Raw genomic sequence first — 11,510 nt, 5'->3', positions numbered from 1 at the left:
TTTGGAATAAAATCCAACCTTGCAAAGAGAATTACCCCTCCTGCTGGAACCAAGTGCCATAAAACTGGTTTTAAGGACACCTGGGGCTGGAAAAGGGGGCAGTGGGAGGAGAGCAGTTGGGTGCCAAAGGAAACACCGACAGAGCCACCACCAAGGACACGTGGAAAAGCACCGGTGACCAAACCGGAGGCATGGCTGTGACCCTTCCTCCGCAGGAGCCCCGCCTGCTTTATTTAATAAAGACACATGGGGGATGGAAGAGGCTGCGGTAGCACCATCTGCCTTATGCTGTGATTTAGCTGTGCAACAGCAACCCCACGACGAGAGGAAAAAACTCCTCCTACCATATTACAATAGTTCAGAGCAGAGACACGGCAACGAGGATAAACAGATACTCAGGAAGAAAAAAAACAGAACATCATTTTCTTTATCATTTTTAAAAGTGTCAGCTAAAGTGAAAACATGCCCTTTATAGGAAGCACAGACCTTTCCTTCTTTCTTTAACTGTGCAAGCATCTGCTTTGACAATGAAGGGAAAATAATGGACCGAGAATGGACTTGTTTATTTTTCCCATTTGTTCATTTGAAGAAAGAAACCAGGTGGATGACGAATTCTCTTGCCAGGCTGCTGAGAGCTCTGCTCACCCCCTCGCCAGCTAACGCAGCTACTGCTGGTGCTCCTGTCCATTCCTCCTCCTTAACAGGCCTGGGAACAATAAGAACATGTATTTTAAGGGAATTTGTAGAAAATACCTTCATTTTTTCTTTCCTCTGAAAAGTTCAAAGTGTTCAGCCCGCTCCTGCTGTGGTTTTGTTGGCTGTAGCATTCGCATTTTCACACTGACGGCAGCAGAGACTGAAGACATGACAAACCTCCTTCATTACTTGGTACAAATGACTTAACACAACACAAGGCCTTTTAAAAACCACTTAGAGGAAAATCCTGAGAAAGCCCTTGCTTTGTCATGCATCTCTAATTGCAGGTTTCCTTCCCCTCCAGATGGAAAACAGCAAAGCCCAAGACCCGGAGAACTTGAAGCTTTGCCTTGTGTTTAATCCCCTCACCTCTCAGACCTGCTGCTTTTCGGAAGAGACCGAGTGTGGCAGATTCAAATACAACATTGAAGACTTTTCAAGACTCCCACTTCATGGTCAGTAGCTCCCATAATGCGTCCTTGCCATCTGGAGTTGTTATTAGTTAGTTAGTAGCAGTGTCACCGTAATGATATATTATCTGGTAATGAGAGCCCAGCTGGTTGCACACGTTTTGTAGATTCTGTAAAATTACTGAGAAATTGTGGGATGGAGTGAGATGGATTCCCGCGGGGGACTGGAGCGCTCAGCAGCAGCGACAGGTGGGAAGAGCTATTTTGGGTACCTTAGCATCTCCATATAAGTCAAGAGCTCAGTTGGGCTGGACCTGGGGACCACTCGATGGTCTCCAGTCACTCACAGGGTTCAGACCACAGAAGCAGCCTGGAGCTGGTCCAAAGCATCCACCCTCACCCCTCAAAAACCCTCCTGCTGTTCTCTGGAAGATCCACAAGCAAATCGCTGCATTCTCAAAGCCTCCCCTTATATCATTTTTTGAGCAGAGAGGATTAATTTTCAGGGCAGAAGCCACAAGCAGCACTTTGGAGTGGGGCTGGACAACAGAAGGACTGTAGAGGGTGGGCTTGGTGTTGGCACAGAAGACCCCAAATGGCTTTTCATGACTCAGCCAGCTGTCCTGGCATTTATCTCCAATTGTTAGCACCAAGTTCTCACAATCTGAGTTGAAAAATGGACAATGTTTTGGAGGACAGACTCAAGGAGCTGCTTGGTGCTGCAGCTGTGCCGAGGACAGACCGTCCGCAGACCCAGAGCTGCTTTGCACACACTTTCCTGCTCCAGCCCCATCTGTTGATTGTCTTCCTCGCAGCACTTGCGGTTGTTTTTGTCTAGAAGTTCTGCTTGGCCCATAAGCAAAACTCAGGTCCATGGTGCAGGCAGACAGATTTACCCCCAGGCCAGGCTGAAACAAACCGGGACTCGCTCTTAACTCGGCGTCTGCTTGCCCTGTTATTCCCGTGATGTTTGTGTATGGAGAGCAGTAAATCTACTTCAGCAGTGACTTGCTCTATCTATGAAGTTTATAAATCACCAAAGGAGCAGCCCTGTCCTGCATTATTAAAGATATGTTATTATACTTTATATCTGAGCCACAGATAAACTCCAGCACGCAGCTATGAGCCACGTGCCTTGTTTGACCGAAATAGGAGTTTCTGGTAGGCAAAGAAAAAGCGGTATTAAAATATCCTCCTGAGAAATATTATGTAATATGAAGATGGACTAGCAGATAACACAGCTGACTATGGAACGTTTTCTTGGTGTGACCTTTGGAAGGAAGAGCTAACGTCGCTGATAGGTGAATCCCACCCTCCCCTTTGCTGCTTCTGCCTTTAAAGTCACAGGAGAGATTCATGGAGGAGGCTGCGAACTGCAGAGCAATCCCCCCAAAGGAATCATTCAGCACTGCAAAGCGCCTTCAGCAGAAATCTTGCAAGCTTATTGATGCAGTATTGCCATAAACTCTAATTTAGCAGAAGTCAGAGGGAAAAATAATTCTGTACCTCTTCAAGCATGCAGGTCTTTAGAGGAGAATGAATGGTGATGGTCAGGACCTGCGGGCTGGGCTGGGCCGAGGCACTCGCCTGGTCTTTAAGGAGCAGAAGAGACCCACAGAAGGTTGGGGCTCACAGCACCCCAGAGCAGGACAAGGTCCAGCCAGCAGGAACCGTAACCATCTGCAGCAGTGGCTAATTAAAAGGGGCCCATAAGAAAGACTGGGACAGACTTTTCAGCAGGGCCTGATGTGATGGTTTTATACTGAAAGAGGGGAGATTCAGGCTAAACATGAGGAAGGAACTGTTGTCCCTTAGGGTGGTGAGAGCCTGGGCAGGTACCAAGAGAGGTGGTGGATGAACCATCCCTGGAGACATCCCAGGCCAGGCTGGACGGGGCTCTGAGCAACCTGAGCTGGTGCAGATGTCCCTGCTCATGGCAGGGAGGAACTGGGGGAGCTGGGGAGGTCCCTCCAACCCAAGCCATCTGTGGTTCTATGATCCATCTTGCCTCACCTGCTGCAGCACCAACACTCACCCAGTGCCCCATGTGCTCACTGGGTAACACCAGGGATGTCCCAGCCTCTGTCTTGGTGTGGGACGAGTCCCGTCCGGCAGAGCTGCTGCTCCACGAGCCCCACGGAGCCAGAACAAGGAGCTGGAGCACCCACACTGCTGTACAGAGCCCTGGTAATTCGGTGCTGGTCTGTCTCCATTCGCTGCAGCAGACACACACCCAAACAGGCGCTTCTGCTTGTTTTGCAAACACCAGCTCTCGTTATCGTGATGAGAAGAATGGGAGAGCAAATGAGGAAAAAAAAAAATCTGTTTCTGCTGTGTGCTTTCAATATCATTTTGTGCAGCATCGTGTTTCCTCTCTGTGCTCGTTCACTTCATTTCCCCAGTGCGGGTAATACGGCAGAAGGGGGAAAACACTTCTAACTGTCAGCATGTGCTTATAAATCCACAGAAACAGAAAAAGGGACAAAGGGCAAATTTCAACACCTTAAATTGTTGTTAGCTCATTTTTAAAGCCTGAAAAGGGTGGCAGGCACCCAGCCAGCCTTCCCTTGGAAATGGGTTTACCCAGGGCAAACATGGCACGGCTGGTCGGGGGTCCTGGCAGCTGCCCCCACAAACCCAGCGCACCGAGGGCTGGAGATAACGCCACCATGAGTCACGGCAATTAGCCTGCAACCAGAAGGAAAAAAACACTACAACTCCTAGTTTTCCAATGGCTGTGTAAGTGACAAAACTTGAAAAGTTCTGCTTTTCTCCCGTTATGATGTTCAACAAGTCTCAGGCGATGGGGTTTTCTCACACTCACAATCAATGCTGGGATTTTCAATACATTGTGCAGAACACAATTCAAAGTAGTTACTTCATTTATTCTGTGTTACCTTAAGGCTTTATCACTGTTGGCCCATTTTTTCGTGCCATCCTTCACTTGCCAATGACAGCAGACAGAGTCATTAAAATCTGCAATATGCACGAACGGCTTCCAGCGGCAGCACTTCGCAGCTCTGCCTTTGCCCATATGCCCAAAGACTTGTTCAAAAACAGAATTTTTGAGTAATTTATGACTGTTTTTACCATGATACAGATGGCTTATTGATCCGTTTAATCTAAATACCCATGGTTTCGCAGAAGAAAATATTACTCTTTTTTGTGCTGCTCATTTCTGTTCTCTTTCTCTTTTTCTAGAATGGAATTTGTGCTGCCTGTTACCTTAATTGTCTGATTTTTAACAAGTTTCAGTCTAGCTGGAGAAAAACTCATTTCAAAAAGCTTGATCAGCTTGGAGTTTGCTCCTCCTCCCCATCTCAGGAAATCTATTGCACATCGCCCATTCTTCCCCCTGTCACCCAGGGTGACCCTGAAAGCCACCCCGAAGGCCACCTCGTGACACTCAGCTATAGGAAGCTCAGGCAATGGAAGCTGCCAGCACTTACACAAGACACCCTCTACTCTGCTCCAAGCAAAACTCTCAATGTTTAGATATAAGTTACCAGTCTCATTATCTCAGAGTATTTTTTCTCCTACCTCTGGAGCCAATGGAGACGCTACTGCTGCTGGAGAGAGAGCAAAGTCCAGAGGAGACAGCCATATGTCTTTTCATCTTCATCATTTTCTTTTCTAATTAGGCTGAACACACACATTTGCTGTTCCGCAAAGGAGTGCCTGGTATGCATTCTCAAAAAAAGCTCTTTCTCTGTAATGAGGAGCACACAATAACCTGCCATGTACAGAATCAAACCACATTAAAAACTGAAAGAAGAAATGAAGACTCAGAGCCATTTCTTAAAAATACCTTTCACCTATAGAGCACAACTGGTGCATCGGGATAGTCAGGCACCAACAGCCAAAGGAAATCAACAGTAACACAGAGATCTGCTCAGATAAGCAAACTGCATTAGATCCTACACAAAACCCTTCAGATGTGCCCCAGAGCTCTTGGTACATCAGTTAACATAAACTACAGGTACTGTGGAGTCTTGATGACCCTGGGAGCACTCACAACCTCCTGGTGCAGTGTTTGTTTTATATCATGATGTGTGTTCCTTCCCTGTCGCAGTTTGTTCTGGCCAGACAACGGGAGGTCATTCCCCACAGGTCCTGCATCCCCTAAATTCTCTGGGACCCGGAAAACCCGGCTCCCCGGGATGAGGTCCCTGCTGCACCCTGCTTGGTGCCCAGGGGGCACAGGGACAGGAGGTGGGTGCCCATGGACACCCTAGGGCTCTGGGAGACCCATGGTGACCCAGGCATGGGGGTACACCGACTGCTTTCCTGAAGTCAGAGCCCACAGGCTATGGTCAGGGTAACAGACTTCACAGACAGAAGAAATCTTCAATCATTGCTTTTAGAAAACAGCAGCAGAACCACGAAGTTAACACCAAAATACAAACAACCCAACCTATCATTTCCCACTTGACGAGAGTGTTATTCAGCAGCTGCTACGCATAATAAAGAAACTGGAGCTGTTCCTACTTTAACTTTTCCTACACCTGCCATTATTCTGCTTCATTTTTATGTTCTGTATGTATGTACTTTTAGCATACGCGGCTCCCCGGCTGGTTCTCGGGCCACGCTGTGGGGGCACCTTGGCCCATGCTCCTGGTTTCACAGCCCATGCTGTTGTGGAGCAGCCAGCCTCCTCGCCTTACAATGGGTTAGATCCTTCATTTCACCTTTCTGGCAAAACCAGCACATTTCCCCGTTACCAGCACGGTTTCCTACAAACCACTCCAGGAACATCATCCTCAGCAGCTCACAAGAGTGGACCAGACTCTCCTTGGTTTGCTCCTGATTACACCAGCATCAGGAAAGAATCACACCCAGAGCCTTTACATCACTAGAATTTTTTTACTAAATAAGCATACTTTCGGGGAACTTTTATCTGCTCTCAGGATCTAAATTTTGTTTATCATACATCTCAAAATAGCAATATTAGCATCATCCTTGGCACACAAAGAAGTGAGAACAAATCCTCACGGGGAGGAATGCAACAGTGGGGACAGAGCATTTCCAGGATGTGTTACACATTCTCTTTCCTTAGTAACATCTTGGTCAACTCACCTGAGCTGGTACCTGGCAGGTCATTACAGACACACACACAAACCTTGTTATTTCAGAGCCGAAGGCCAAACAAAACAGCCCCTAAACAGCCTCTTTATCATGAAAATCACCCACAGTTGCTACATGCAAAGTGAGGCTAATTTGCTTTTCCTTAATTAATCATCATCTCCTCCCTCTTTAGCCGTAGCAAATGAGGTGTAAATTGCAGGGGCAGGTGCATTTACTGAGCTAAGTTCCAAAATAAATGTTTTTCAAAAAGTGAGGAGGCACTTAGCGTGGTATCTTAGTGTTTCGCTGTCATCAGGCACATAAAGCTCACCTCACTCCGAAGGCCTTGGAGGTGTTATTTTGTCCGTATTCTTTCCAGTCTGTTTACGGTACATTTTGCACCCTGAGAGCAAAGAGCTGAGCTCAGCAAAGAACAAACATTGTTCCATCAAAGCGTAAGTGGTTCAGGAAAACAAACCGAGGTCCTGCTCCCAACCTCCTGGAGGTGCTTTCCTCTGCAGTTCCTTCCCACCCCAGACTTCTTCACCTCCAGGAGACTCGTGAAGGTCCCGTTATTTGTGGGTTCCTCGGCCATGAGGAGCACAGCGAGGTGCCCAGACACCAGGCTTGCTTCCATTCCAAAATAAACCACTGCCACTTCAAGAGCTTAGTTTTGGTATTTGCCAGATCATTGCAGTGATTAATGTACCACCAAACCTTTAATGTCTTACCAGAAGGGAGAGATTTCCATTTAAATGTTGATGATATACCGTTTGTTTTATTCCCGACACAACCACAAAAGCTCCATTTGGATTTTTTCATTCTCCGTGGGCCAGGGTGCTCTCCGGCACTACTGGGATAACTCAAGGAGGGAGGTTTTTCATCCCCTGAGTCTAAAGGAGCCAGAGCCCTTGTTTGCAGAGCTGAGCTCTGGGAAGCACACACAGATTGCCCAGGCTACATTTGCAAACCTGACCTCTGGGCAAATTAGGAGTCGTCATTGCGATGGCAGCGTTCCAGCACACCAGCTCTTGGTACGGAAAAACACAGACACCAGGCTGAAAATGTAGACCGGAAGGGAACCTTGGTGTGTAACAGTTTCACCAGAGACGCTGATTTCTAATTAGCAAACCTGAGCTGTAGAAACTTCATGTATTTTCACTAATTGCAAAAAAAACCCCACAACATACTGTTAAAGGTGTAGAGATGGGAAAACATTTGGAGTCTGGAGATTCGAGAGAGGTCCATCTTGCTGGAAACACCATTATATTCAGCACTACCAAAATCAATGTCATATATTTGAATCAAATATGTATTAATTCACTTATAAAGGACTGGAGCTATCTGGTCAATTTTCTGATTGTAAATATAACTTTTGTTAATATAGTAAAAATAAACCATCTCTTTTTCGACCATAACTCTGATCATGAAGCCTGTTACAAGCACAGCTTTTTAGTAGCTACCGTACTGCAATTATTCATCAAACTGACAGAATAAAGATCCTTTTTATCCATCTTATATTTCAAGTAAAGACATTCAGGCGATTTGCAAGCAACAGCCTCACACGCAGTCTCAGGACACTGCTGATAATATTGGCAATAAATAAATAGTGGCAATTCTGGCTGGAGGTGGAGACGACACCTTCTGCTTGTGCTACACATAATCCACTGTCCCTGCTTAGAGGGGGTGTGGGGTGGTGTTCATATAAACTAATTCATCTTTTAAGTGTATTCCCCGGCGTCACAATTTATATGGGCAAGATCCTCAAACTCTACAATATTTTGGTTTTTATGAAGTTCTCCCTAACTGAGAGTTTTACTGTCTGCGAGTGAGTTTCCGGTATTACGCAGCGCTATCCCCAGTCCAACCAGGCTGCATGAGAATGACAACTTTTGGTTCTGAACTGGGTGGACCACCAAGGCATAAACCACCCTGGCTGAGCTCAGGGATGCTAAGCCCAGCTCAGCAAGGGGCATTTTGTCATCCTGGTACCCGAAGGCATGAAGAGCCGGGGGTCTCTGCAAGGAGTGGGACTGACGCCTGATGCAATAAGAAAACAGCAACCTAAGTCATTCAGTATCTCCCCACAGTGTGCATTTCATGGGACTTTAGACCTACCATTCTGTTGTAAAATCATCCGTCTTGGTGACTGTAAAATCCATTAAAAACAAGTAAAGGCTGCCACTTAAGCTTTATTTTTATTTACATCATATTACAAAGGCAACTTTAATTTACATTCATTTGAATTTTAACGCTATTGCCTTGGATGGTCTGCAGACAAATGTCAGGCATTTTGTGGATATATATTATAATCATGGTAATTTGTATTCCAGAAAAGCTTGGTGAACTTTAAGCGTCTTGACATAAGGAGGCTGAACAGCCCCGCTCGCATCGTCTTTGTTCACGTAGTACAGCCCGGGTTAGCCAGCCCTGCTCCCTCCGTGCAACTGCACAGAAACATTATTTGACATGTTTTCCTTTTACTAAAACTGAGTTCTGTGTTTTCCCCAGAGATTGATAGCGTTTAGAAGCAGCTGCACTGCACGCCACATTTGCTCTCTGTGATTTACCAGCTTCTGACCATACCTCCACTAATATTATTCAACTTACATATACTATTAAAATTGTAACATGTAGGCTTGTTATAAGAGCTAACATTTGTTTCCACGGATTTTATGTATTTTAAGGGGTAAGTGACTCAATGGTGATGTGTTTTCTTTGCCGTGACTGGGAATTGGCTACAGTAGCAGTAAATGGTGTTCCCCCAAAATTGATGCCAAAAACTTCCTAAAGGCACCCTGAGTTATTCCATACATATAGCACAGAATAAAATAATGGATTAGTATTTTTCAGAATTGCTATAGTAAGGTTTTAATATAATAGTGAAATTCTGGAAATATTGCGCTTGGAACAACTTGAAATATTGGTCCTAAAACAAGCACGAAAGTTCTGTAGAACCACTCTGATATTTCGTAGAGCCATACATGCCATGGCAGCTTTCTGTCAGTTTGCCTGGGCTGCCAATGAGCTAGAAAGTAGGACCTCCTTCAGTTTAACGCCTTTTACATGCCTAAGAGCTTCCAATGTATCACTGTGCAGAATGAATACTTCCTTTATATAATTACACAGCAATGAAAACCAAATTTCATATTTTGCACAAAAGCAGAGGACACTTTTCTGTTTAGACATTTCTAGACCCATTTTCAAATTTAATTTATCCCAACACAATTATTTGTTTGGCAGAGGATTTGGTTTTTGGAGCCGTTTCTGAAGTGCCCCCAGGCTCGTGGTTTGTTCCATGCAGCAGGCAGGTTGGACTGGGGGCTCCCCCAGCCCCAGGCTCCTCCGTTGGGATGGGGAACGGTGCAGGGTGAAGGGTTACGGTGTCACTGCACAGCACACGCGTCCTCGGGCAAAACTCTGCGTGTGTTGATATGTGCACATGTGGAGATGTGTGCCCAGGGAAATATTCTGCCCCCTTAATGCTCCCACGTGCATCCCGGCGGGCCCAGAAAGCCGCCTCTCCTTGGACAGGCTCTCCAGAGCTCCTGCGCTGCATCCCGCTGCCGCACAGCTGCTGCGATACCATAAGAAATCCAATGCAAGGATCTGGGGTTTCCAGTCCACACTAATACCCGGGACTGCAGACAATAATAATAATCAATATCAAGCTAAAAGCAACGCTCTGGAGAGCTGTGCTTCTGAAAATATTATGCAGCTTGACCTCAAAGCTACTCCCTCTGCAAAATTACGCAGCTGATTTGCAGCTGAGTGTGTAACACATCCTCACATCTCTGTAAGGAAATGTTAAAATCTCCCTGTGTACAGATATTACCAATATCGATCAGTGCAGCCAGAAGTGGGTGGATGTAAAATTAAAGCCACCGAGATTATTGAGCTCAGTCTTTATGAGGCACATAAAGAAGCCAAGGAAGCGTTATCTCTCCATCAAATAACTCTCCCTGTGGCAGCTGTGGAGTTCCTGGCTCTGCTGGCCCTGCACAGCCCCACAAAAACCCCCAGTGGGGCTGAAAGGCTGACAGGGACCATCACAGGACTCGGTGGGGTGAGCTGCCCCTGCTATGGTGACACCGGGGCCTGTGAGGCTGCTGGGACGAGGACGGGTGACCGGGGAGCATCTGCCCACCCTGCAGCCACCCCAGGGAGAAAACCCGCGACACGAGCACGAGGGCTCCCCAGCTCACACCACAGACCACAGAACGCTTTGTGTTGGGAAGGATTTTAAAGATCATCTATTTCCAATCCCCTGCCATGGGCGGGCACACCTTCCACCTGACCAGGTTGCTCAGAGCCCTGTCCAGCCTGGCCTGGGATGGTTCATCCACCACCTCTCTGGGCAGCCTGTTCCAGTGTCTCATCACCCGCATGGGGAAGTATTTCTTCCTTATCTCTCATCTAAATCTCCCCTCTTCCAGTTTAAAGCCATCACTCCTCATCCTGTCACTATGTGCCCTCATAAAAAGTCCCTCTCCAGCTCTCCTGTAGGTCCCTTTAGGCACTGGAGGCTGCTCTAAGGTCTCCTTGGAGCCTTCTCCAGGCTGGACAGCCCTGACTCTCTCAGCCTGTCCTGCAGCAGACATCTCCAGCCCTCCAAGCATCCTGACGGCTTCCTCTGGCCCCTCTCCAACAGGTGCATGTCTCTCTGATGTTGGGGTCCCAGAACTGGGGACAGCAGGGTAACACACACTGCTCCATGGACACACTGCAAGGGGACACGCAGAAGCAGGAGCAGCAGCGTGCAGGGCTTTGGCTGAGAGTTTACACACTTATGAACAGATTTGCTGCTGCTTCAATTCATCCCAGCTACGAAGTTGGTTGAATTTGATGTTTCCATCCATAACCACAGCATATGCTTCTACAGTTCCTTTATAAAAGAAAAAAACAACAACAAAACCACAAAAAAACTATCTACACACCTGTGGCACGTGAATTTGTCCAAACCTGGCGGATTCGGGGATTAAAGCAATCGTTCCGCTGCTCAGAATTCGCAGCGAGAGCTGCAGTAAGTGGGCACAGCCAGAAGGCTCAGTGTTTCACAGCCTGTCATCGCTTCCCACGCTCCCTGCTTCTCACGGCCGCGGTGCGAAGGAAAACAGCGAGAGGAGCGGGGTCCTCTGTCACCCGAGTGCTGCAGGGAGACCTTCCTCACACCGTCACTTCGAAAAGCAGTTTTCACATCATCGAGTATCTTGCCAGAATCAGCGTTTTTCCAGTCTGCATACAGAGCTATTTTATAGTGTCGCTCATACAGTAAATAGGCAGACACACTTAAGAATACCTTTAAAAATAATTTTGAAAGTAAATTTCTGTATACGCTTT

General features: G+C 46.8%; 1 long non-coding RNA gene across 1 annotated transcript; it reads right to left on the bottom strand.

The window, feature by feature from the left end:
- Positions 1–302: 302 nt before the first annotated feature.
- Positions 303–6,358, bottom strand: LOC110355605 (uncharacterized). The gene is made up of 3 exons (XR_002408380.2): positions 6,183–6,358; positions 4,647–4,815; positions 303–706 (listed from the first exon to the last, which is right to left on the bottom strand). It is a non-coding gene; the product is annotated as an uncharacterized LOC110355605 (long non-coding RNA).
- Positions 6,359–11,510: the final 5,152 nt, after the last annotated feature.

This window comes from Columba livia, chromosome 6, assembly GCF_036013475.1.
Source record: "Columba livia isolate bColLiv1 breed racing homer chromosome 6, bColLiv1.pat.W.v2, whole genome shotgun sequence".
NCBI classification, from domain to species: domain Eukaryota; kingdom Metazoa; phylum Chordata; class Aves; order Columbiformes; family Columbidae; genus Columba; species Columba livia.
This window is presented reverse-complemented; position numbering and strand designations above follow the sequence as displayed.